The 23,448-nt window shown below is 42.3% G+C and overlaps 1 protein-coding gene across 1 annotated transcript in view; it reads right to left on the bottom strand.

Annotated features, from left to right (window-relative positions):
* Positions 1-23,448, bottom strand: part of LOC122788982 (minichromosome maintenance complex binding protein) — a 1,363,580-nt gene that overhangs the window by 890,661 nt on the left and 449,471 nt on the right. The gene's annotated exons all lie outside the window — the stretch shown is intronic.

Below are 23,448 nucleotides of genomic sequence, written 5' to 3'. Positions count from 1 at the left end.
CAGTTGTGTACACCTACCATAAATGTAGATGTTAGAGTGTCTTCACTGTTGCAGTCATAACTGTAGGGTGCTCCTGCCGGCAGGCAGCCCGAGGTCTGCCAGAATCCCAAAGTCTGGGTCCGGCGTCGGCTGTATAAGCTAGTATCCTGACGTCAGTACGCCTTGGTACATAGCCCTCAGCCGACGCCATCTTCTCCAGCCTTTCTTGCCCTAGATGTCAGAAGTCCCCAACAAAACAAAAATGAATCCAACAAGGAAACACAAATACACCACAAATAAGAGAAAAAGAGGGGATAGGAGGGAGGGAAACCCCGACTGCAACAGTGAAGACACTCGAACATCTACATTTATGGTAGGTGTACACAACTGTACTATGTTCTTCGTGTTTCACTGTTGCAGTCATAACTGTAGGGTGGAATCCCAAAGCAGTGTAGAGGGGGAGGAGGCTTTAGATAGAAGGGGAGGCAAGAATACCCTGTAAGACAGCAGAGGCAAAGCCTGCCCTAGACTTAGAAAACAAGGGGAGATTGTAGTGCTTGGAAAAAGTATGCACAGAACTCCAAGTGGCAGCTTCCAAGATATCCTTGGTAGGGACTCCTCTGAGGAAAGCTGTAGAAGTAGCAGCTGCTCTAGTAGAATGACTTCTAATGATCCCTGGAAACTGTTTCCCATGATGAGTGTAACAAAATCTGATTCCATAAGCAATCCATTTGGAAATAGTTTGTTTAGAAATAGGTTTTCCAAGCGAACTGGAGGCAAAGGAAAAGTACAGTTTTGTACCTACCATAAATGTAGATGTTCGAAGATCTACATTGCTGCAGTCCTTACACTTGGGTAGTCCGCTGTCCTCGGTCGGCCCGAATATCAAAGTATTAGGCTGACGTCGGTCCAGGCGCTTAAGACTGACATCAGAACGTCAGTGTACAAATGCGCATGACCGACGTCATATCCTCAGTCTTTTCTTGCCCCAGATGTCAGAAGACCCTTAAAAAGAAAGGTCAAAACCAAAAGACAGCAAAAAACAACCAACCACCCTTGCACTAACCATATGTACAATATATACAATATCCACAATATTTACAACCCAACCCACACAACCGCCTCTAACTACAGAGGGGAAGGAGGGAGGGTAAATTGGACTGCAGCAATGTAGATCTTCGAACATCTACATTTATGGTAGGTACAAAACTGTACTATGTTCTTCATTTCACATTGCTGCAGTCCTTACACTTGGGTAGAATCCCAAAGCAGAGGTAAGGGAGGATGGCAAAACTATAAAGCATTAGGAGCTGCCAAAATGCCCTGTAAAATTGCAGTGGCAAAACCAGCCCTAGATTTAGAGTAAAGTGGAAGGTGGTAATGCTTAGAGAAAGTATGCACTGAACTCCAAGTAGCTGCCTCCAAAATATCTTTAGTTGCCACCCCCCTTAAAAAAGCTGTAGAAGTGGCAGTAGCCCTAGTGGAATGAGGCCTAATCCCAGCTGGAATCACCTTACCATGATGGGAATAACAGAAAGCAATACAAAACCCAATCCACTTAGAAATAGTTTGTTTTGACACAGGCTTGCCCTGAGAACCCAAAGCAAAAGAAACAAATAACTGCTGAGACTGCCTGAACCCTTTAGTTCTGCTCAAATAATATCGCAACTGCCTGTGTAAATCCAAAGTGTGCAAAATCTTTTCCCTTTATTTTGGGGGTTTGCATAAAAAGTAGGCAAATGAATAGTTTAGTTTAAAGCCACACTAGAAACCACTTTAGGCATAAAGGAAGGATTAGTACGCAAAGATACCCTGTCCTTATGGAAAATTAAGAAAGGCTCAACTGCCATAAGGGCCTGTAATTCAGAAACCCTTCTCGCAGAGGTAATGGCCAACAAAAAAGCAGTCTTCCATGATAAATATTTCAACTCGGCAGTAGCTGCAGGCTCAAAAGGTTGTAGAGTGAGTTTCTCCAACACAAAATTGAGATCCCAAGCAGGAGTAGGAGCTCTACGTGGGGGTCTTATATTCTTTGCCCCTCTAAGGAATTGCTTAAACAAAGAATGAGAAAACAATGGTGGGTCACAGTCATAGTGAGCAGAAATTGCTGCAGCATGAACCTTAATAGAAGAGAAGGACAAACCCTTGTCCAGTAACTCAGTAAGATATTGAAGAGCCACACTTAAATCAGGCTTAGAAACATCAAATTCCTTTGCTGTACTCCAAAATAAAAATCTCTTCCATTTATCTGCGTACACTTTCCTTGTACTAGGCCTTCTGGCCTCCAAAATAACATTCAAAACTTGCTGTGGAAGCTGAGACCCTCCAGGGTTTAAAACAGAATATGCCAGGCTGTTAGATGTAGAGAGTGAAGTTTGACATTGAGTAAATGACTGTTCTCCTGAGACAGCAGGTGTGGAATCGAAGGCAAAGGCCATGGAGGCTCCTGTACCAGACTTCTCAGTAATGGGTACCAGTGCTGTCGAGGCCAATCTGGAGCTATTAAAATCATCTTTGGCTTGTCCTGTCTGACCTTCAGGAGTACCTTTGGGAGGAGAGGCAGAGGTGGAAAGGCATACACATGAAGATTGCTCCACTTGAATGAAAGAGCATCCACTTTCCAAGCTGTAGGATGAAACCTTTTTGTGCAAAACTTTGGCAGCTGGTAGTTTAGTGGAGAAGCGAACAGATCTATGTCTGGAGTTCCCCATAACACTGTCAATTTCTGAAATACATGAGGATCCAATTTCCACTCGTGGGGATCCATAATTTGTCTGCTCAACACATCTGCTAAGAAGTTCTGTGCTCCCGGCAGAAACCTTGCCTGAAGATTCAGCTGTAAACTGAGAGCAGTCTCCCACAAAATCATTGCTTGTCTGCATAGAGGATAAGAATGCGTTCCCCCTTGCTTGTTGATGTACCATATGACAGTTGTGTTGTCTGTTAGAACCAACACCTGCCCTGGAAGGAGTAAATCCTTGAAAGCTATTAATGCAAATTGGACTGCTAACATCTCCTTCAAGTTGTTATGTAGATGTTGAAGTCTGGCAGGCCACGTGTCTTGTATCCACTTTCCATTTAGATGAGCTCCCCAAGCTTTGTCTGAGGCATCTGTCGTTAGAATCTGACTCGCCTCTGGTCGGGTCACAGAGAGTCCCTTGTTTAGGTGACATTCCTGAGCCCACCACAAAAACTCCTTTTGAATGCAAGGTATTATTTGAATGACAGTGTCCATATCTTGGCAGTGCTGAGTCCATACATTTTTGAGATACCATTGTAGCTTCCTCATATGCAGTTTGGCATTGGGAAGCACCAGAATACAAGATGCCATGAACCCCAAGGCTTGAAGGACTGTCCTTGCAGTCAGCCTGGACTGATGAGACAACTGATGGAAGCAAAGAGAAAGATTCTTTTGTTTGTCCGGGGTCAAAAAGGCCATCTGAGACGCTGTATTCAGCCTCACACCCAGAAAGCACATGTCCTGAGAGGGTACTAGACTGGACTTTATTTCGTTCACAGAATACCCCAGGCATCTTAGCACTGCTATCACATACTGTAAATGACGAAGAAGTTCGTCCTTTTCTTGGGCCAGAATCAGGCAATCGTCCAAATAAGGACAGATCTGTATTCCTTTTAGCCTGAAGAAAGCTATCACTGGAGCCAGAACTTTCGTGAACACTCTGGGCGCAGTAGATAAGCCAAAGGGCAATGCAGAGAACTGATAATGAGAAGTCCCAGCCCGAAAACGCAGATACTTCCTGCAACTGAGCCTGATAGGAACATGAAGGTAAGCCTCCTTGAGATCCAGAGTCACCATCCAGTGATCTTTGCCCAGCAGAGGCAAAAGCTGTTGTAACGTCAACATTTTGAACTTGGGAATGTCCAGATATGTGTTGAGGATAGATAAATCCAAAATTGGTCTCCACGTGTTCCCCTTCTTTGGTACTAGGAACAGGCGAGAATAAAATCCTAGGCCCACTTCTGGTAGAGGGACCGGTTGTATGGCCCCTATGAGAAGTAGCAGAGAAATTTGTTTGTGAGCCTCTAGTCTTTGCTGAGGAGGAACGTCTGGCATGCCTTTGAAAGGAGGCAAGGTATGGAAATAAAACTTGTAACCTTGGTGTATGATATCCAATACCCATCTGTCTTGAGTAATCAAATTCCAATTTTCCTTGAAGAGTGCCAACCTTCCTCCCAAAGGTGCTGCCAGTAGAGAAGGATCTGGCAGCTGAAAAGGTAAGTCATTGGGCCTGTTTACGAAAGGACTGGCCCCTGCCCTCACCCGAAGACTGTGCAGGTGAACTCCCCGTTCTAGGTCTGAAGGAACTCTGAGTCCTGCCCCTACCACGTCTAGATCTACCCCTAGACTGAGAATCATAAGAAGGATACGTCCACCCCTTAGCAGGCCAATTCCTACTAAACTTCGGAGGCTGAACTTGCAAAAAATCTTTAACAGCCTGCATAGACTTAGCCTTGTCCTCCATTTTCTTCAAGACTGACTCCACAGGTGAACCAAACAACACATCAGACTGTAAAGGAGCATCCAAAATCCTTGTCTTAACATGGTCAGATAAATTCTGATCCCTCAGCCAGGCGTGCCTGCGAAGAACTGAACCAGTGGCAGCCACCCTAGACGAGGCCTGTACAGCATCAAAACCACATTGTAAAGAATGCTTTCCCACCTGTTCCGAGACATGCACCAAATCTTGTAATTCTTTACACTCAATACCTTCCGCCAGAGCATCTACCTTAGACTTCAATTGAGAAAGAAGATAGTTTTGATATTTCAACATGTGAAACTGGCAATTCAAAGCCCTCATAGCTAAGGTGGAAGAAGTATAGACTTTCTTTCCCCATCTATCCAAAGCTCTGGCCTCTTTATCTGGAGGAACCGGATTTTTTACAACAGAGGCCTTGACCCCCTTAGGTCCCTGACTAACAGTTTCTGGGTCCGCCCTAGGACTCTTATAAAGATATTTATGAGCCTCAGGCACCCTGTAATACCTATCCGGTTTAACAGGAGCAGGAGGCAAAGAATCAGGATTAAGTGAAGCCTCTGCAAACACATCCTCCACAACATCCAGAACAGGCGGTATAGCCAAAGGCCTATGCTGGGGTAAAAGCAAAAACTCCCTGAGCCTTTTCCTGGAATCAGAGAAGTCCTGACCTTCCCACTTAAAATGTTCCCTCATGGAATGAAGAGTCTCTGAAAAAGAAAAATCCTCTGGAGGAGAAGCAGAAGGAGTTGAATCATCTGCATCAGAATCAGAGTAAGGAGAGTACTCCTGCAAGTTTTCAGCCGAAGACTCTGAAATATCCGAAGCCTGCTCAAAATTCCCTAACTCTGGTTCCACCCTAGGCCTCTTATCAGGAGGGGGCAAAGAACCTCTAATCAAAGTTATTAAATCTTCTGCCATTTTAAGCATGTGCTTCTTGGGCACAGATCCTGTAGAACTAGGAGTGACACCAACAGAAGCTAAACCTGGCCTGCCTCTGGGAGAAGCCTTGGAAACAGAAGGAGAGGGCCTAACCACCCTAGGAAGGGAGGGGAGTACAGTAACCTGAGAAGCCCCTTCAGCCTGACCTGCCTCCTGAGAGGCCACATCCTGCAATATCAGTCTCCCCCTGGGACTCCAGAGAAGCCTCCGGTGGAACCACCGGTTCCACTGGCGCTTCCAAAGAACCGGCGTCCGGTACGGACGACTCTTCTTGCCTGGGTTTAGCTGCTTTGTCTTTGCGCTTCTTCGAAGAAGCGGGCGTCGGAGCATCCGACGGCATATTATAATTGCACCGCTCAAGACCAACCTGGCACAATCTAACCTTCGCTTAATAGTGCGCTTATTGAACCTAGCACAAAAGCGACACCCAACAACGTCGTGCTCAGGCCCCAAACAAGGAATACACAAAGTATGATAATCTCTATGCGGTATTTGCTTCCCACAAGAAATACAGTTATTCACTTTTCTGACATCCGGTAAACCACTGAGGCAAGAAAAACTAAAATATTCCCCAACGCGGTACTTAGCCAACTTTGACTCGGTCTGAAACTCCGAATTCGAAAAATTTCAGAACGCCGAACGGCACTTGCAACGCTGCTTCTGCATCGGACCATGCGGCAAAAAAGACTGAGGATATGACGTCGGTCATGCGCATTTGTACACTGACGTTCTGATGTCAGTCTTAAGCGCCTGGACCGACGTCAGCCTAATACTTTGATATTCGGGCCGACCGAGGACAGCGGACTACCCAAGTGTAAGGACTGCAGCAATGTGAGATGAAGAACATCAAACAATTGGTTAGACTTTCTGAAATCTTTAGTCTTGTCCAAGTAAAATCGTAACTGACTGTGCACATCCAATGAATGCAAAATCCTTTCCCCTTTATTTTGAGGATTTGGAAAGAAAGTAGGAAGGTGAATTGTCTGATTTAAAGCCACTTTCGAAATCACTTTAGGCATGAAAGTAGGATTGGTCCTCAAGGATACTCTGTCCTGATGGAAAATAAGGTATGGTTCCACAGCCATGAGAGCTTGCAACTCTGAGACCCTTCTGGCAGAGGTCAATGCTAGCAAAGAACAGTCTTCCAGGATAGAAACTTAATATCTGAAGATGCAGCAGGCTCAAAAGGAGGCAAAGTAAGTTTTTCTAAAACATAATTAAGATCCCAGGCAGGGACAGGAGGGGTCCTTGAGGCCGCAAATTTTTAGCCCTCTCAAGAACTGCTTCACCAAAGGATGTGAAAAACAGGAGGATCAGAACTGTAATGCGAGATAGCAGAAGCATGCATCTTAATGGAAGAAAAGGAAAGTCCTTTAGATAAAAGTTCAAAGGTAAAGCAAAATAGAGGAGAGATCAGGAACCTGAGGATCAGAGCCTCGGTCCTGCATCCAAATAGAAAACCTCTTCCATTTAGAGGCATAGGATTTCCTAGTGCTAGGCCGTCTAGCTTCCAAAAGAACATCCAAAACTTGTTTGGGAAGACTAGAGGAAATCAAATTCCTTTGAAGAGCCAAGCTGCCAGGCAAAGGGTCTTGAGATTGGAATGTAGTAACTGACCCTGATGCTGGGACAGAAGCGAAGGGTTCAGTGGGAGAATCCAAGGAGGCCCCGAGAACAGGAGCTTTAAGGTTGGATACCAAAACTGTCGAGGCCAATTTGGAGCAATCAAGATGAGGAACTTGGGCTTGTCCTGTTTTATCTTCAGTAGTACCAGAGGCAGTAGAGGAAGAGGAGGGAAGGCATATGCTGAAAGGCTTCTCCAGCTGAAGGACAGGGCATCCACTCTCCATGCTGTTTTGTGGAAGGACCTGGTGCAAAAGCGAGGCAGCTGATGATTGAGATGGGATGCAAACAGATCTATCTGGGGACATCCCCAAACTGCAGTAATCCTGTTGAACAAGTTGGTGTCTAGCATCCATTCGTGAGGATCTGAAATGTTTCTGCTCAGTCTGTCTGCTAAGAGATTCTGTTTCCCTGGAATGAATTGAGCCTGGAGATGCAGATTCAAATTTAGAGCTGTGTCCCATAAACCCATAGCTAGTCTGCAAAGGAGGTATGAATGAGAACCCGCAATACGACCACATACAAAGATCCAACACAATTTATTGCTTTCTCTGGCGCCTCGGCTTACGCCTTCTAGGAGGATAAATATTCCAAACAATTACAGCTTATTTATATCATTCAAAAACCTTCATTACAGAAGCTAATAAAACAATTACACAATTAAACAATCAATTGATTTGCAATAAATGTTATTCATAAAAACACTCTCCAATTGCATTCTACATTAATGCCCATAGGTGTCAGTGTATTATACTTTAATATAAAAACTGTCTCCTTATATAGCAGCTTTTGTTTAACTAAATTATCATCAGTATTATAAACTATTACTTGTTCAAGAACCGTTGCTAATAGGCCTTCTACTGAACTATTATGGTAGTCTTTAAAGTGTACTGCTAGCGGACTTTCTAACTTTTTATTTTTTATATCTCTTATATGTTCTTGAAGTCGAACCTTAAATGCCCTTTTACTTTCACCTATATAAAACAGTCCGCATGGACATTTAATAGCATACACTATCGCTACCGAGTTACAATAAAATATCCCACAAGATCTAAAATTCTTACCATTTATACATTCAAATGTTCTACTTATATATTTACACGAAATGCAATTCCCACATTTAAATGTTCCCATTAAATCTATCTCCTTTAGTAAATCAACATTGGGATTAGAATACTTAGCATTTACCAGAATGTCTTTTAAATTCCTCCCTCTCCTATAGGAAAATTTAATATTTGTTGGAATAATATCTACTAAATCACCAAATTTAAATAAAAAAGGCCAATATTTCAATACTGCTTTTTTAACTTCTTCTGTTAATAAATCATATGACAGAACAAAAAACATCTGCTTGTCAGTATATTCATCTTTTTCTTCTCTATATCCTCTAGTTCTATTATTTTTCTATTTAACTGAACCCCTTCATTTTAACTTTTTGTAAGGATAGCTCAACCTCTCTTGCATTATAATTTCTTCTTATAAACAAATCTACTGTTTTTTGTAATTCTATTTCTAATTCTCTATCATTATTGCACAGTCTCTTAATTCGAATAAATTCCCCATATGGTAAGGATTTCATAAGATGAGCGGATGGTGCCTCAATCCATCTAAAAAATGTAGATTTTCAAACTTTCTATAAACTCTTGTGAGTATTTTACCATTACTTAACCCTTCCAGAGTCAAATCCAAAAAGTTAACTTTACTACCCACCTGAAAATCATCAAATTCTAATCCAAATTGATTAGTATGTAAATCTTTTTAAAGGCCTCTAACTCATTTAGGCCACCCTTACAAATAAAAATTAAATCATCTATGTATCTATAGTAGCTTATTACATATTTCCTATAAAATTGTAAATGATACAAAAAATCAAGTTCAAAATTATTCATCAGAATATTAGCATACATGGGGGCAAACTTGCCCCATGGCTGTGCCCTTTAGTTGGTGAAATAACTGACCATCAAAATAAAAATAGTTGTTCTTAAGACAGAATTCCACCAACTCCATAATATAAAATGACTGTGGGTTGTCACCTAAGGTACGTCGTAAAGCCTGCAAGCCAAGTTCATGTTTTATGCTTGTATATAGGCTTCTTACATCAGCTGAAAACCAAAACATACCTTCCTTCCATTTTATTGATGTAATCTTATTTAAAAAATCAAAACTATCCCTAATATATGATGTCTGTTTAGTTACATAAGGATATAAAAAACTGTGCAGAAATATCCCCATATTGTGCAAAAAATATTTACATGCTGATACAATGGGGCGTCCCGGAGGGCAACTCATGTTTTTATGTACCTTTGGTAAACAATAAAACAAAGCTATTGCATTATTATTAACCTTAAACTTCTTCATTACATCTTCCTTGGAGAAATATCCTAACCTTAGTCCCTTATGAAGTAATTCTTCATATAATTTCAGGGCATTATTATAGACTATAATGTCACATTTACTATATGTAGTAGTGTCATCTAGATGTTTATGACACATCTGTGCATATTGTGTATAATGCATAAGTACTACCTTGTTCCCTTTATCTGCGGGTTTTATTATCAGATCTTGTTTTCTAGCTAAAGTCTGTAACGCCTGCCATTCTAATCTAGTCAAGTTATATATAACCCCAGACTTATTTTCACAAAATTCTTTATACAACATCTCTATGTCAAAATTTAACATCGATGAAAAACTTTTAATACCTTCATGTGTAAAAGGGGGAACAAAATCACTTTTTACATTAATTCTAGAAGTATCTAGTTTACTATATGCATCAAAACTTTCATTCTCTACATATTCCGAAGTACAAGAATAAAAGCTATCATCTGAATCATCAAAGGATTCAGTAGACACCATAGTGTTATCTTCATCACATATTTTATACACACTTTTATTTTTAAAAAAAGCAGCTAGATGTAATTTCCGTATAAACTTATAAACATCACCTTTTAGAACATATTCACGTGGTAATACAGTGAGCGAACTTTAAGCCTTTACTTAATACTGAAACCATTTCATTACTCAAATTCATCCCACACAAATTAATAATGTAAGAAGAATCAGCATCTTTAACATGAATAACAGAACAAATGTCATTAATTTCGTTTAGTTCGTTTGTACCTTTGCGTATAACCACCGACGGGTCTCTGTCCATATTCTGTTTCCCTTTCACTCTCTCTATATCTTTCACCTTCTCCATATCTTTCACCTTCTCCATATCCATTCCGTTTGGTTTTCCGAAAGGTTTGTTGGAACTCCGCTGGATTCTGCGCTGCTGGCAAGCTGGGAAAGTCGCCGCCTTCCCCTGGTTCACTTTCCCACTCAGTGGAAACATCCGAATGGGTATTCATTCCGCCATTGCGTCTTGATCTTCCCTGCTCTGCAAAACGTACGTTAGGACGTCTTTTCTTATTGGTTGACCGTGAAAACGCCAAATCCGATGCATAGTCTTTAATGTCTCTATTAAGTTTAAATTTCTTAGTATCAAGTAAGTTCTTTTCTAAATCGATGAGTTTATTTTGAATGTCTTTAAGGCATTGTTCCATCCGAACTATGCCTATTGCTCCAGACAACACTTCACAAGTATTGGTTATGTCCATTTTTAGTTTAGCTTGCTTCACTTTGTCACGTTCTACTAAGATGTTAACCCACTCGATTGAACACTGGTGGGCTGCTGTTACCCACCTCTTATGAAATATCTTATCGGATTCATCCTGTAAGTCAAATGGAGTGGTAGGATGTTTAAAGGCACGTAAACCCCTCGGGGTAATATTCAATTCCACATACCTTTGAAGACTTAAGCAATTGAGATGTGTTGCTAATTCTTTGGACATAAGCTTATCCAACTTGTCAAATGTCTCTCTCATGTCCGAAGGTATGGAATTACCCATACGTTGTCCAATAGAGGAAAATGGATTAACCGACCTTCTCTGTTGTTCCCTCTGCAGAAATTTCTGCCAAAACGTAACCTGTTCTTCCTGTATTTCATTCTCATTTACACATTCACCAACCGGTGTGGTATACTGTTCCATGGTTGTTTGACTAGAATCATGTCTAAAAATTCTAGGCAAATTAAGTGAAGGATCACTAGCCATAATAGTATACAACGAAAACAAAAAACAAAGCAGTAGAAGCAGCAATACGACCACATACAAAGATCCAACACAATTTATTGCTTTCTCTGGCGCCTCGGCTTACGCCTTCTAGGAGGATAAATATTCCAAACAATTACAGCTTATTTATATCATTCAAAAACCTTCATTACAGAAGCTAATAAAACAATTACACAATTAAACAATCAATTGATTTGCAATAAATGTTATTCATAAAAACACTCTCCAATTGCATTCTACATTAATGCCCATAGGTGTCAGTGTATTATACTTTAATATAAAAACTGTCTCCTTATATAGCAGCTTTTGTTTAACTAAATTATCATCAGTATTATAAACTATTACTTGTTCAAGAACCGTTGCTAATAGGCCTTCTACTGAACTATTATGGTAGTCTTTAAAGTGTACTGCTAGCGGACTTTCTAACTTTTATTTTTATATCTCTTATATGTTCTTGAAGTCGAACCTTAAATGCCCTTTTACTTTCACCTATATAAAACAGTCCGCATGGACATTTAATAGCATACACTATCGCTACCGAGTTACAATAAAATATCCCACAAGATCTAAAATTCTTACCATTTATACATTCAAATGTTCTACTTATATATTTACACGAAATGCAATTCCCACATTTAAATGTTCCCATTAAATCTATCTCCTTTAGTAAATCAACATTGGGATTAGAATACTTAGCATTTACCAGAATGTCTTTTAAATTCCTCCCTCTCCTATAGGAAAATTTAATATTTGTTGGAATAATATCTACTAAATCACCAAATTTAAATAAAAAAGGCCAATATTTCAATACTGCTTTTTTAACTTCTTCTGTTAATAAATCATATGACAGAACAAAAAACATCTGCTTGTCAGTATATTCATCTTTTTCTTCTCTATATCCTCTAGTTCTATTATTTTTTCTATTTAACTGAACCCCTTCATTTTTAACTTTTTGTAAGGATAGCTCAACCTCTCTTGCATTATAATTTCTTCTTATAAACAAATCTACTGTTTTTTGTAATTCTATTTCTAATTCTCTATCATTATTGCACAGTCTCTTAATTCGAATAAATTCCCCATATGGTAAGGATTTCATAAGATGAGCCGGATGGTGGCTCAATCCATCTAAAAAATGTAGATTTTCAAACTTTCTATAAACTCTTGTGAGTATTTTACCATTACTTAACCCTTCCAGAGTCAAATCCAAAAAGTTAACTTTACTACCCACCTGAAAATCATCAAATTCTAATCCAAATTGATTAGTATGTAAATCTTTTTTAAAGGCCTCTAACTCATTTAGGCCACCCTTACAAATAAAAATTAAATCATCTATGTATCTATAGTAGCTTATTACATATTTCCTATAAAATTGTAAATGATACAAAAAATCAAGTTCAAAATTATTCATCAGAATATTAGCATACATGGGGGCAAAACTTGCCCCCATGGCTGTGCCCTTTAGTTGGTGAAATAACTGACCATCAAAATAAAAATAGTTGTTCTTAAGACAGAATTCCACCAACTCCATAATATAAAATGACTGTGGGTTGTCACCTAAGGTACGTCGTAAAGCCTGCAAGCCAAGTTCATGTTTTATGCTTGTATATAGGCTTTTTACATCAGCTGAAAACCAAAACATACCTTCCTTCCATTTTATTGATGTAATCTTATTTAAAAAATCAAAACTATCCCTAATATATGATGTCTGTTTAGTTACATAAGGATATAAAAAACTGTGCAGAAATATCCCCATATTGTGCAAAAAATATTTACATGCTGATACAATGGGGCGTCCCGGAGGGCAACTCATGTTTTTATGTACCTTTGGTAAACAATAAAACAAAGCTATTGCATTATTATTAACCTTAAACTTCTTCATTACATCTTCCTTGGAGAAATATCCTAACCTTAGTCCCTTATGAAGTAATTCTTCATATAATTTCAGGGCATTATTATAGACTATAATGTCACATTTACTATATGTAGTAGTGTCATCTAGATGTTTATGACACATCTGTGCATATTGTGTATAATGCATAAGTACTACCTTGTTCCCTTTATCTGCGGGTTTTATTATCAGATCTTGTTTTCTAGCTAAAGTCTGTAACGCCTGCCATTCTAATCTAGTCAAGTTATATATAACCCCAGACTTATTTTCACAAAATTCTTTATACAACATCTCTATGTCAAAATTTAACATCGATGAAAAACTTTTAATACCTTCATGTGTAAAAGGGGGAACAAAATCACTTTTTACATTAATTCTAGAAGTATCTAGTTTACTATATGCATCAAAACTTTCATTCTCTACATATTCCGAAGTACAAGAATAAAAGCTATCATCTGAATCATCAAAGGATTCAGTAGACACCATAGTGTTATCTTCATCACATATTTTATACACACTTTTATTTTTAAAAAAAGCAGCTAGATGTAATTTCCGTATAAACTTATAAACATCACCTTTTAGAACATATTCACGTGGTAATACAGTGGGAACGAACTTTAAGCCTTTACTTAATACTGAAACCATTTCATTACTCAAATTCATCCCACACAAATTAATAATGTAAGAAGAATCAGCATCTTTAACATGAATAACAGAACAAATGTCATTAATTTCGTTTTTAGTTTGTACCTTCCATATAACCACTCCGGGTCTCTGTCCATATTCTGTTTCCCTTTCACTCTCTCTATATCTTTCACCTTCTCCATATCTTTCACCTTCTCCATATCCATTCCGTTTGGTTTTCCGAAAGGTTTGTTGGAACTCCGCTGGATTCTGCGCTGCTGGCAAGCTGGGAAAGTCGCTTCCCTGGTCCACTTCCACTCAGTGAGGATCCGAAATGGGTATTCATTCCGCCATTCGTCTTGATCTTCCCTGTAAACCCATAGCTAGTCTGCAAAGGAGGTATGAATGAGAACCCCCCTGCTTGTTGATGTACCACATGACCGTGGTGTCTGTGCGAATTAGCAGAGGCCCTGGTAGTAAAAGGTTTTTGAAGGCTAAAAGGGCATTTTGAACTGCCAACATTTCCTTCAGATTGATGTGCCAGTGAAGATGGTTCTTTGTCCAGGTTCCCTGCTGGCAATTGTCTAGAAAGTGTGCTCCCCAAGCATAATCCGAGGCGTCCATGGTTAGGATTTGAGTGGGTTGAGGGAGACTAAAAGGTTTTCCTTCGTTTAAAGTGCAAGCCCTGGACCACCAGAGGAACTCCTTCTGGAGGCAGGGGATCAGAGGAATCAGAATATCCAGATCGTGGTAATGCTGTGACCATACACTTTTCAGATACCATTGAAGCTTTCTCATGTGAAGCCTTGCGTTTGGAATCAACAGAATGCAGGAAGCCATGTAGCTCAGAGCCTGCAGGAATTTCCTTGCAGTGAGCTGAGATAGAGTTGCCAAGGTGTTGAAAGTAGAAGCCAGCTGAGTTTGTTTTTCTGGAGTGAGGTAGGCCCTTTGTAAGGTTGTATTTAAGAGGGCTCCCAAGAATACCATTTGTTGAGAAGGGATCAAATGTGACTTTTTTATGTTCACTGAAAATCCCAATAGGAGAAGAAGACGTTGAACAAAGTCCAGATGTTGAAGCAGAAGATCTTTGCTGTCTGCCTGAATAAGGCAGTCGTCCAAATAGGGGTAAATCTGGATCCCCTGAAGTCTGCAGTAAGCCACTACTGGTGCCAGGCACTTGGTGAAGACTCTGGGCGCAATAGATAAACCAAAGGGCAGAACAGAGAATTGAAAGTGCCTCGAACCTGCCTTGAACCTGAGGAATTTTCTGCGTTCTTGTCTGATAGGGATATGCAAATAGGCTTCCTTTAAGTCCAATGTCACCATCCAGGCGTCCTGAGAGAGCATTGGAATTAGCTGCTGCAGAGTAAGCATCTTGAACTTTGGAATTTCCAAAAAGGTATTTAACACAGAAAGGTCCAGAATAGGTCTGCATGAGTTTTGTTTTCTGGGAACCAGAAACAGCCTTGAATAAAACCCTTTTCCCATTTCCGAGAGTGGAACAGGCTCTATGGCTCTCATGGCCAGAAGAGCATCCACTTGAGTTAAGGCCTCTGACCATTGAAGTTTTGGCAGATCTGGCCAACCGTGAGGCCTTGGCAAAGTGTGAAAGTGGAACTTGTAACCTCTTAAAATCACGTCCAATACCCATCTGTCCTGGGTAATAGGAGTCCAATTTCTGTAAAAAAGAGACAGCTTTCCTCCGAGAGGGGCATCCAGGTAAAGGGGTCCTGAAGCCCAACCGAGAGAGTCATTGAGTTTGCTTTCTTTGAGTTTGGGATCTGTCTCCTCCCCTTCTAGGTGAAGAAGCAGTCCATTGTCTTGATCTGTAAGAGGTCTGGCCTTGACCACGACCTCTGGAGCGTCTATATCTTCCCCTTTGAGGCCTGTCAGATGTGGGAAAGGACCAATTTTTAGAGGGCCAATTCCTGGAAAATCTAGGAGGCTGAACTTGTAAGAAATCTTTTACAGTCTGCATGGATTTTGCCTTTTCTTCCATCTTTTTAATAACTTCCTCAGCCTTAGAACCAAAAAGAACATCTTGTTGAACAGGGGCATCTAATAACTTAGCCTTAACCTGTTAAGGTAAACTTTGTTCACAAAGCCAGGCATGTCTCCTAATCACAGTACCAGAGGCAGCAGCCCTGCAAGAAGCATCCAAAGCATCAAAACCACAATGTAAGCTATGCTTGTTAACCTGTTCAGTAGCATGCAAAACATCCTGAAGTTCCTTATCCTCTGCACAAGCAGGATGGGAAGCAAGCTTTTGCTTTAAAACAGACAAAAGAAATTGCTGATATTTAAACATATGAAACTGGCAGTTTAAAGCCCTTACAGACAGGGTAGCAGAAGTATATACCTTTTTACCCCACCTGTCTAAAGCACGAGAATCCTTCTCAGAGGGAATAGGATTTTTAGAAGTAGCAACCTTAGCAGCCTTAGAGCCCTGAGAAATAGTTTCAGGATCTGCAGAAGGGTTTTCAATAAAAATAAATGAGAGACAGGAACCCCATAAAATTTATCAGGCATAGAAGGAGCAGGAGGCAAGGAATCAGGATTCAAATTAGCCACAGAAAAGCATCATCTACAATGTCCAAGACAGGAGGGATAGCTAAAGGCCTATGCTGAGGAAGAAGAAGAAATTCTCTAAGCCTCTTTTGGAAGCAGAATATTCCTGTCCTTCCCAATGAAAATGTTCCCTCATCTCATGCAAGGTTTCCCCAAAGAAAAATCCTCAGGCGGAGAGGCCGAGGGCAAAGAATCCTCAGCATCCGAATCCTCATAAGGGGGAAAGGAATAGTCCTGATCAGAGGAAGAAACAGAAGATACAGAAGCCTGGTCAGAGGAATCTAGAGTAACATCCTGTCGAGGCCTTTTCTCAGGAGGGGGGTGAGAACCCCTAATCATTGTAAGCAAATCTTCAGCCATCCTCAATAATTGTTTTTGTGTCTTGGGAGTGGATTCAGAAGCAGCTTGAGCTGAAACTTTAGACTTAGTAGGAGTCTTTGTCTTTGCCTTTGAAATAGTGATGTGAGTAGGCCTGAAAACCCCCTCAGAAGCCGGTACCTGCACAGCGGTTCCGGACCCATCTGAAGGAGCGACGTTCGAAGGTCCTGCAGCAGTTAAAATAGTGGGCCTTGATGGCTCCCCATGGGAGTCCGTATCGGCCATCGGTTCAGAAGTGGCGGACGACAGGGGCTGCAAAAGCGCCTCACTGATGACAGCCGAACCGGACGCTGGCTCCAGCTGCAACGAGTCCTGTTTGGACCTCGGAGGCCTGTCTGTCTTTGCGCTTCTTTTGCTTTGCGCTTCTTTTGAACTCCGGTAGTGTCCGACGACATTCTGTAATTGAAGCGTCTGCCAAAATAATTTAAAGCCCAATCGTACCTGCGCTTGATAGTACGAGAGTTGAACCTGGCACAGAACCGACAACAAGACAGTAAGAGTGGAAATCTTTATGAGGTATTTGTTTCCCACATGCTATACAATTATTAACTTTTTCTGACATCGGAGGAACAAGAAAAAGATTCCCCCACCGGGTTACTTAGCTTTGAGAAGAGAAGTAAGAACTTCGGACCGACAACAACCAAATACGCTGTTCGAAAATCGCCAACCAACGTTTTGCGAGCTGCTTTCCACCGCACGGCAAGAAAGACTGGAGAAGATGGCGTCGGCTGAGGGCTATGTACCAAGGCGTACTGACGTCAGGATACTAGCTTATACAGCCGATGCCGGACCCAGACTTTGGGATTCTGGCCGACCTCGGGCTGCCTGCCGGCAGGAGCACCCTACAGTTATGACTGCAACAGTGAAACACGAAGAACATCTGTTTGATCATAGGTTGTGAGAAAAGGGACTGCTCAGTGTGAAAACGAGCAGAAATAGCAGAGGCATGAATTTTTAGAGAGGAAAAAGAGAGGCCACTATGTAGTAGGTCAGCTAAGTAATCCAGGATGAGAGGGAGGGAGGGCTGTGGCGTATTGGCTCCCAGTGCAGAACCTTTTCATATGTCAACATAAAACTTTCTGCTGCTAGGACGTCTGGCCTCACAGATCACATCCAGAGCCTGTTTAATGAGGTTGGCAGATTGGATCAGATTTAGGGAATAAGCCAAACTGAAAGTCTGCAATTGGGGATGCATGAATTCTCCTTCCCTCTGGGTCAGGAGGTTTGGAATCTGAGGAAGATGTCATGGGGGTAGTGGGGACAGGTTGCGCAGCAAGGAGTACCAGTGCTGCCGGGCCCAGTCTGGAGCTATAAGAATGGTCCTTGATTTTTCCTCTTATTTTGAGCAGTACCCTGGGGATGAGAGGGAGGGGAGGAAAGGCATAGACCGATGGACTGAACCAGGGGAAGGACAGGGCATCCACTTTCCAAGCCATGCAGTGATGCTCCCTGGTGCAGAATTTGCTGAGCTGATGGTTGGTGTGGTGTGGTGAGGTCGACCTTTGGGGTTCCCCATTTCTGAGTAATTAGGGTGAAGGTACTCCTGTTGAGTTGCCACTCGTGTGGCTCCAGAAGATTTCTGCTTAATTGGTCTGCCAGAGAGTTGAGACAGCCTGGTAGGAATTATGCTAACAGGTGTAGCTGCATGGCAGAGGCTGTGTGCCAAAGGGTCATGGCCAGCCTGCACAGAGGGTAGGAGTGAGTCCCTCCCTGCTTGTTGATATACCACAACAGTGGTGTTGTTGGGTTTGATCAGGAGAGCCCCTGGAGAAAGAAGGGGCTTGAAAGCTATGAAGGCGTACTGCACAGCCATCATCTCTTTTTGACTGATGTGCAGAGGAATTTGCTGTGGGCTTTATTGGCCCTGTATGCACCGGCCGTCCAGGTGGGCACCCCAAGCGTAGTCTGATGTGTCTGTGGTGAGGGTCTGGGTGGCGGGGGTGGGGAGAAAGTCATTCCCTTGTGGAAGCACGCTGTTGCCCACCAAAGAAAATCTTTTCTGAGGCAAGGAATTATATGTAGAAGAGTTTCCATGTCCACTGAAGTTTCCTCATATGCAGTCTGGCATATGGAATGCATAGTATGCAAGATGCCATGAACCCCAGAGCTTGCAGGATCTTCACTGCAGTTAGTTGGGGCCTAGTGGCTAGTTGAGAGAAGTAGGCTGCCAGGAAAATTTGTTTCTCTGGAGTAAGGTATGCCATCTGGGATGCTGTGTCCAGACTTGTTCCCAGGAAGATTATCCTTTGGGTGGGCATCTGTTTGGATTTCTTTTCATTGACTGTGTATCCTAAGAAGGTTAGAAGGGTCTTTTTACACAGGCCAGGTGCTTGAGCAGCTTTTCCTGTCTGCCTGAATAAGGCGGTCGTCTAAGTATGGGTCAATTTGAATATTTCTTTGTCTGCAAAAGGCAATGGCTGGAGCCAGACCTTTGATGAAAACTCTGGGAGCAGTAGATAAGCCAAAGGGAAGCACAGAGAACTGAAAGTGTTGAGATCCTGCCCTGAAGCGGAGATATTTATTGCATGATTCCCTGATCGGAATTTCGAGGTAGGCCTCCTTTAGATCTAGGGTGGCTAGCCAAGCGTTCTTGGAGAGCATGGGTAGCAGCTGCTGGAGGGGGAGCATTTTGAATTTTGGGATCACCAGGAAGGTGTTTAGAATGGATAAATCAAGGATGGGGCGGCAGGTGCCCTCTTTTCTGGGCATCTGAAAAAGTCTGAAGTGGAAACCTTGACCTATCAGTTCTGCAGGAACGTGCTCATTGCCCACATAGAGGGGGCAGGGAGGGCAGGGAAAGGATTTGCTTTTGAGCATCTGCCCACTGATTTTGTGGTAGATCTGGGAACACTTTTTGGGTTGGAAGGAAAATTTGTATCCCTGAGACACTATGTGCAGAACCCAGTGGTCCTTGGTAATGGTCGTCCAGGTGCTTGAGGGAAAGAAGAGTTTTCCTCCTACGGGTGAGTGAAGGTGGGCAGAGGGAGGGGGTGGAGGTGAGTCATTGTGAGTTCTTACCATTAGGGGGTGGCTTAGAACTCCCTGGCTTTGAAGTGGAGGTAGTCTGCTGCCTAGATCTCTGCATTCCCTGGATTTGCTTGTCTGGGGGGTCTGCTTCCACTGGGCCTCGGCTAGGCCGTTTTACTGGGAGCAGGAAAGAACCACTGTTTGGAGGGGCAATGCCTGCTGAACCTAGGGGGCTGGACCTGTAATAAATCTGTAACTGTTTGCATAGATTTTGCTTTTTCTTCCATCTTTTTTAAGACCTCTTCTGCCTTGGTGCCAAATAAGTTATCGTTGTGTAAGGGGGCATCCAACAATTTAGATTTGAGATGGTCTGGCAGGGGCTGTTCCTTAAGCCATGCATGCCTTCTAATGACAGATCCAGTGACTGCTGCCCTGCAAGAAGCTTCTAGGGCATCAAAGCCACAGAGCAAGACATGTTTAGTTACTTGACTTGCAGACTGCATTAAATCTTGTAAATCTTTAGATTCTGCCCAAGCAGGAAGGGAATACATTTTTTTAAGGAGTTCCAAGGTATGTTGCTGAAATTTCAGCATATGGAACTGACAATCTGGTGCCCTGATAGCAAGAGTAGCTGAGGTGTATACTTTTTTTACCCAATCTGTCCAATGCTCAGGAATCCTTGTCTGAGGAGGTGGGATTCTTAGCAGAGGTAGCTTTAATCCCTTTTGGCCTTTGAGAAATGGTCTGTGTCAGCTGTAGGATTTTTAAAAAGATATCTGATGAGTGAGGGACTCTATAGCACCGGTCTGGTTTTCTGGGAGCAGGAGGAAGGGTGTCAGTTCAGCTGGATTCATGGAAAACATCCTCCACAACATCCAGGACTGGGGGGATAACTAAAGTTCTGTGTTGTGGGAGATCTAGGAATTCCGAGTCTATTTTTAGACTGAGGGTAGCCCTGACTCTCCCATTGGAAATGCTCCCTTAAGGTATGCAGGGTTTCCCCAAAGTAAAAATCCTCTGGGGAGAGGCTAAAGGAACGGAATCCTCTGCATCGGAATCCTCATAAGTGGAGAGGGGGTGCATGTCTTCATATTCAGATGCATCAGATTCATCTGACTATTGTTCAGACAAAACTACAGGGGGCGAGATCCCTTTTCCTTTTGGAGGGAGCAGCTTGGCCTCCCCTGATTAGCATGATAAGGTCTTCTGCCACTTTAAGCATTTCAGACTGAGGCAAGGTAGCAGGCGCCTGAGAATGGGTCAGTTTCTTGGGTGTGCTTCGTACCCTGGGCCTAAGAAACTCGGTAGTTTTAGGAAGAATGGTAGTTGCGAAAGAAGACGTTGGTTTGTGTCGAGATTTGGTAGTGTGAAAGACTTCCTCGTAAGCCGGTGCCTGCTCAATGGCTCCGGACCCATCCAAGGGTGAGAAGACAACAGGATCCTTACTCACTTTTGCGGCATACCGGACTCCAAAAGGGTTTCAATAACAGCCTGCGAATCAACAGAAGTGGGCATCAGGGGATGCGAAAGTGCCTCACTGAGAACTGGAGAACTGGACTAGCTTAACGAGAGCGTCATCGGCAGGTTTGGATCTGTGCAGTCTGTCTATCTTTACATTTTTTTCAGATGATCTACTGTCGGATGGCTTACCGAAGCCATATCGGAATTAGAGGACGGTACGCAAAAATATCTGGCTACAATAAGGACCCAACGACGGATAGTTCTGGCTTTGAACAAAGCACAGCAGCAACAACGAGAGACATCGTGGTCTGGGCCAATCTGCTTTTACTGTACTTGTGTTTCTACCTACTTTATTTTGCTTTTGCATCATCTTAAAAGTACTCAATTGTATTTATTACTGCTTGGTGTAACTCATTCTAAGCCTTTTGGTTTAAACACTTGGACTTCGGACCAGTTGTTTTGCACTGAGAGGGTTTGTGGTCTGCACTGTAGTGGCAGAACAGGTAGCTCACATCCTTCTAGGTTGGGAACTGCTGATTGAGGGCTCAGTGTCTGCTATTCTAAAAGTGTATTAATTCTGGTTTAAGCACTTGGGCTTTCAGGCCAGTTATTTTACATTAAGAGGGTTCGTGGTCTGCACTCTTGTGGTAGGAGAGGCTGGACTCTGCCCTTCTGAGCTGGGAATTTCTGGTTAAAGGCTTATAGTGCATGCATATCTGATCTGCTTCTTACTGAAGTTGGTGCGCCTTGTTTGCTGTGGCAGACTGGATTCGGGCCTGCTGGATCTAGCTTTGTGTAACTTGAGCACTAATCCAGGCATTCTCTAAAGTATTCAAATGTATTTATTACTGCTTGGTAGTAACTTGATTAAAGTGTAGCTATCATTCTAAGTCTTTGGGATTAAGCACTTGGGCTTCAAAGCAGTTGTTTTACATTAGAAAGGTTTGTGGCATGCACTGTGGTGGCAGGACAGGTAGCTTTCATCCTTCTAAGTTGGGAACTGCTGATTGAGAGCTCAGTGTTTGTTATTCTTAAAGTGTATTAGTTCTGGTTTAAGCACTTGGGCTTCAGGCCAGTTATTTTACATTAAGAAGGTTCGTGGTCTGCACTCTTGTGGGAGAAAGAGGCTGGACTCTGCCCTTCTGAGCTGGGAATTTCTGGTTAAAGGTTTATAGTGCCTGAATATTTGAATTGTATCTTACTGAAATTGGTACACCTTGTTTGCTGTAGCATAGACTAGATCCAGGCTTGCTGAATCTAGCTTTGTTTATATGCTTGTTTGTTTGCTTGTTATTTCCCTGGAACGCTAATTCCACCTAATACGCGGCTTCTTAGCGCTTCTGTGGATCACTAGTGATATCTGCATTGCTTACTGTACTTATTTCCTTGTTTCACTTGAATGAAAGTTACTGTTTGTCGTTTTTGCATTTAAGTTACCCGTAACACATTGCACTTAAGTTACCTGGCACTTGCTCACTAAAGCAATTATATAAGTCAGCACTAAAAATTAAAAGCACTACAGCCTCACTCCCCACTGGCCCTTGTTTTCAATTATTAAGGAATTCCCAATATTATTCTAGCATGTCCAAAGGTCAGTTGTCAATTTCCTCTCCGGTCCAGCTGGTGAATCTGGGAATCTTGAGGCAATGTTACAACTGCCTCATGTACACAGACAACCCTCTCCTCCTCCCAACAAATTCCAACACATGTGAGAGATGCAACCATATAGCCAAACTGGAGGCTAAGCTCTCCCAACTCAGTACTGGCATAACCAGTCAGGAGGAGAAGGAAACCACACTCACTACAATTCCAGTCTCACATAGACCTACCACGACAGCAAACCAAACACACAATCACACAAAAACATACTCGGAGGCTCTAAATAAAGATCTGCCCAAGCAGCAGAGACCTCCAAAGCAGACACCCAAGCAACCGCTACCCCAAAACAAAACACGTGCAACACATCTCACAAAGCCAGTGTGCCGAACAGTTACAGCCCTTAAGACTAAAACAACACACCTGATATACTTGTAATAGGTGACTATCGTCAGGCACACTGACGTCCTGCTCACCAGGCTGAACAAGGAGAGGGTCACAGTGAGCAGCCTGTCGGGCGCTAGGATCCGCCACATAACACAAGCACTCAGGTCACTCCAAGACAAGTACAAATATGACTCAGTCATTGTCCATGCTGGTGTGAATGACCTGAGACTTACCTCCCTGGACTACATGAAGAGACAAAAAACCTCTCTGAGCATGTAGCCCAGGCCGGTATGACCCTGACCTTGAGTAGCATCTTACCCTCACCAAGAATGATGCCACAATATGAAGACAAGATGATCAATTTCAACAAGTGGCTTAAGTACTGGTGTCATTCAAAGGGGATCCAATGCCTGTCAGCTTGGGATGATAT

This window comes from Protopterus annectens, chromosome 14.part0 (assembly GCF_019279795.1).
Source record: "Protopterus annectens isolate FY-2018-M chromosome 14.part0, PAN1.0, whole genome shotgun sequence".
In the NCBI taxonomy this organism is placed as follows: domain Eukaryota; kingdom Metazoa; phylum Chordata; order Ceratodontiformes; family Protopteridae; genus Protopterus; species Protopterus annectens.
The sequence above is the reverse complement of the archived record's forward strand: the minus strand, read 5'-3'. Positions and strand labels throughout refer to the sequence as shown.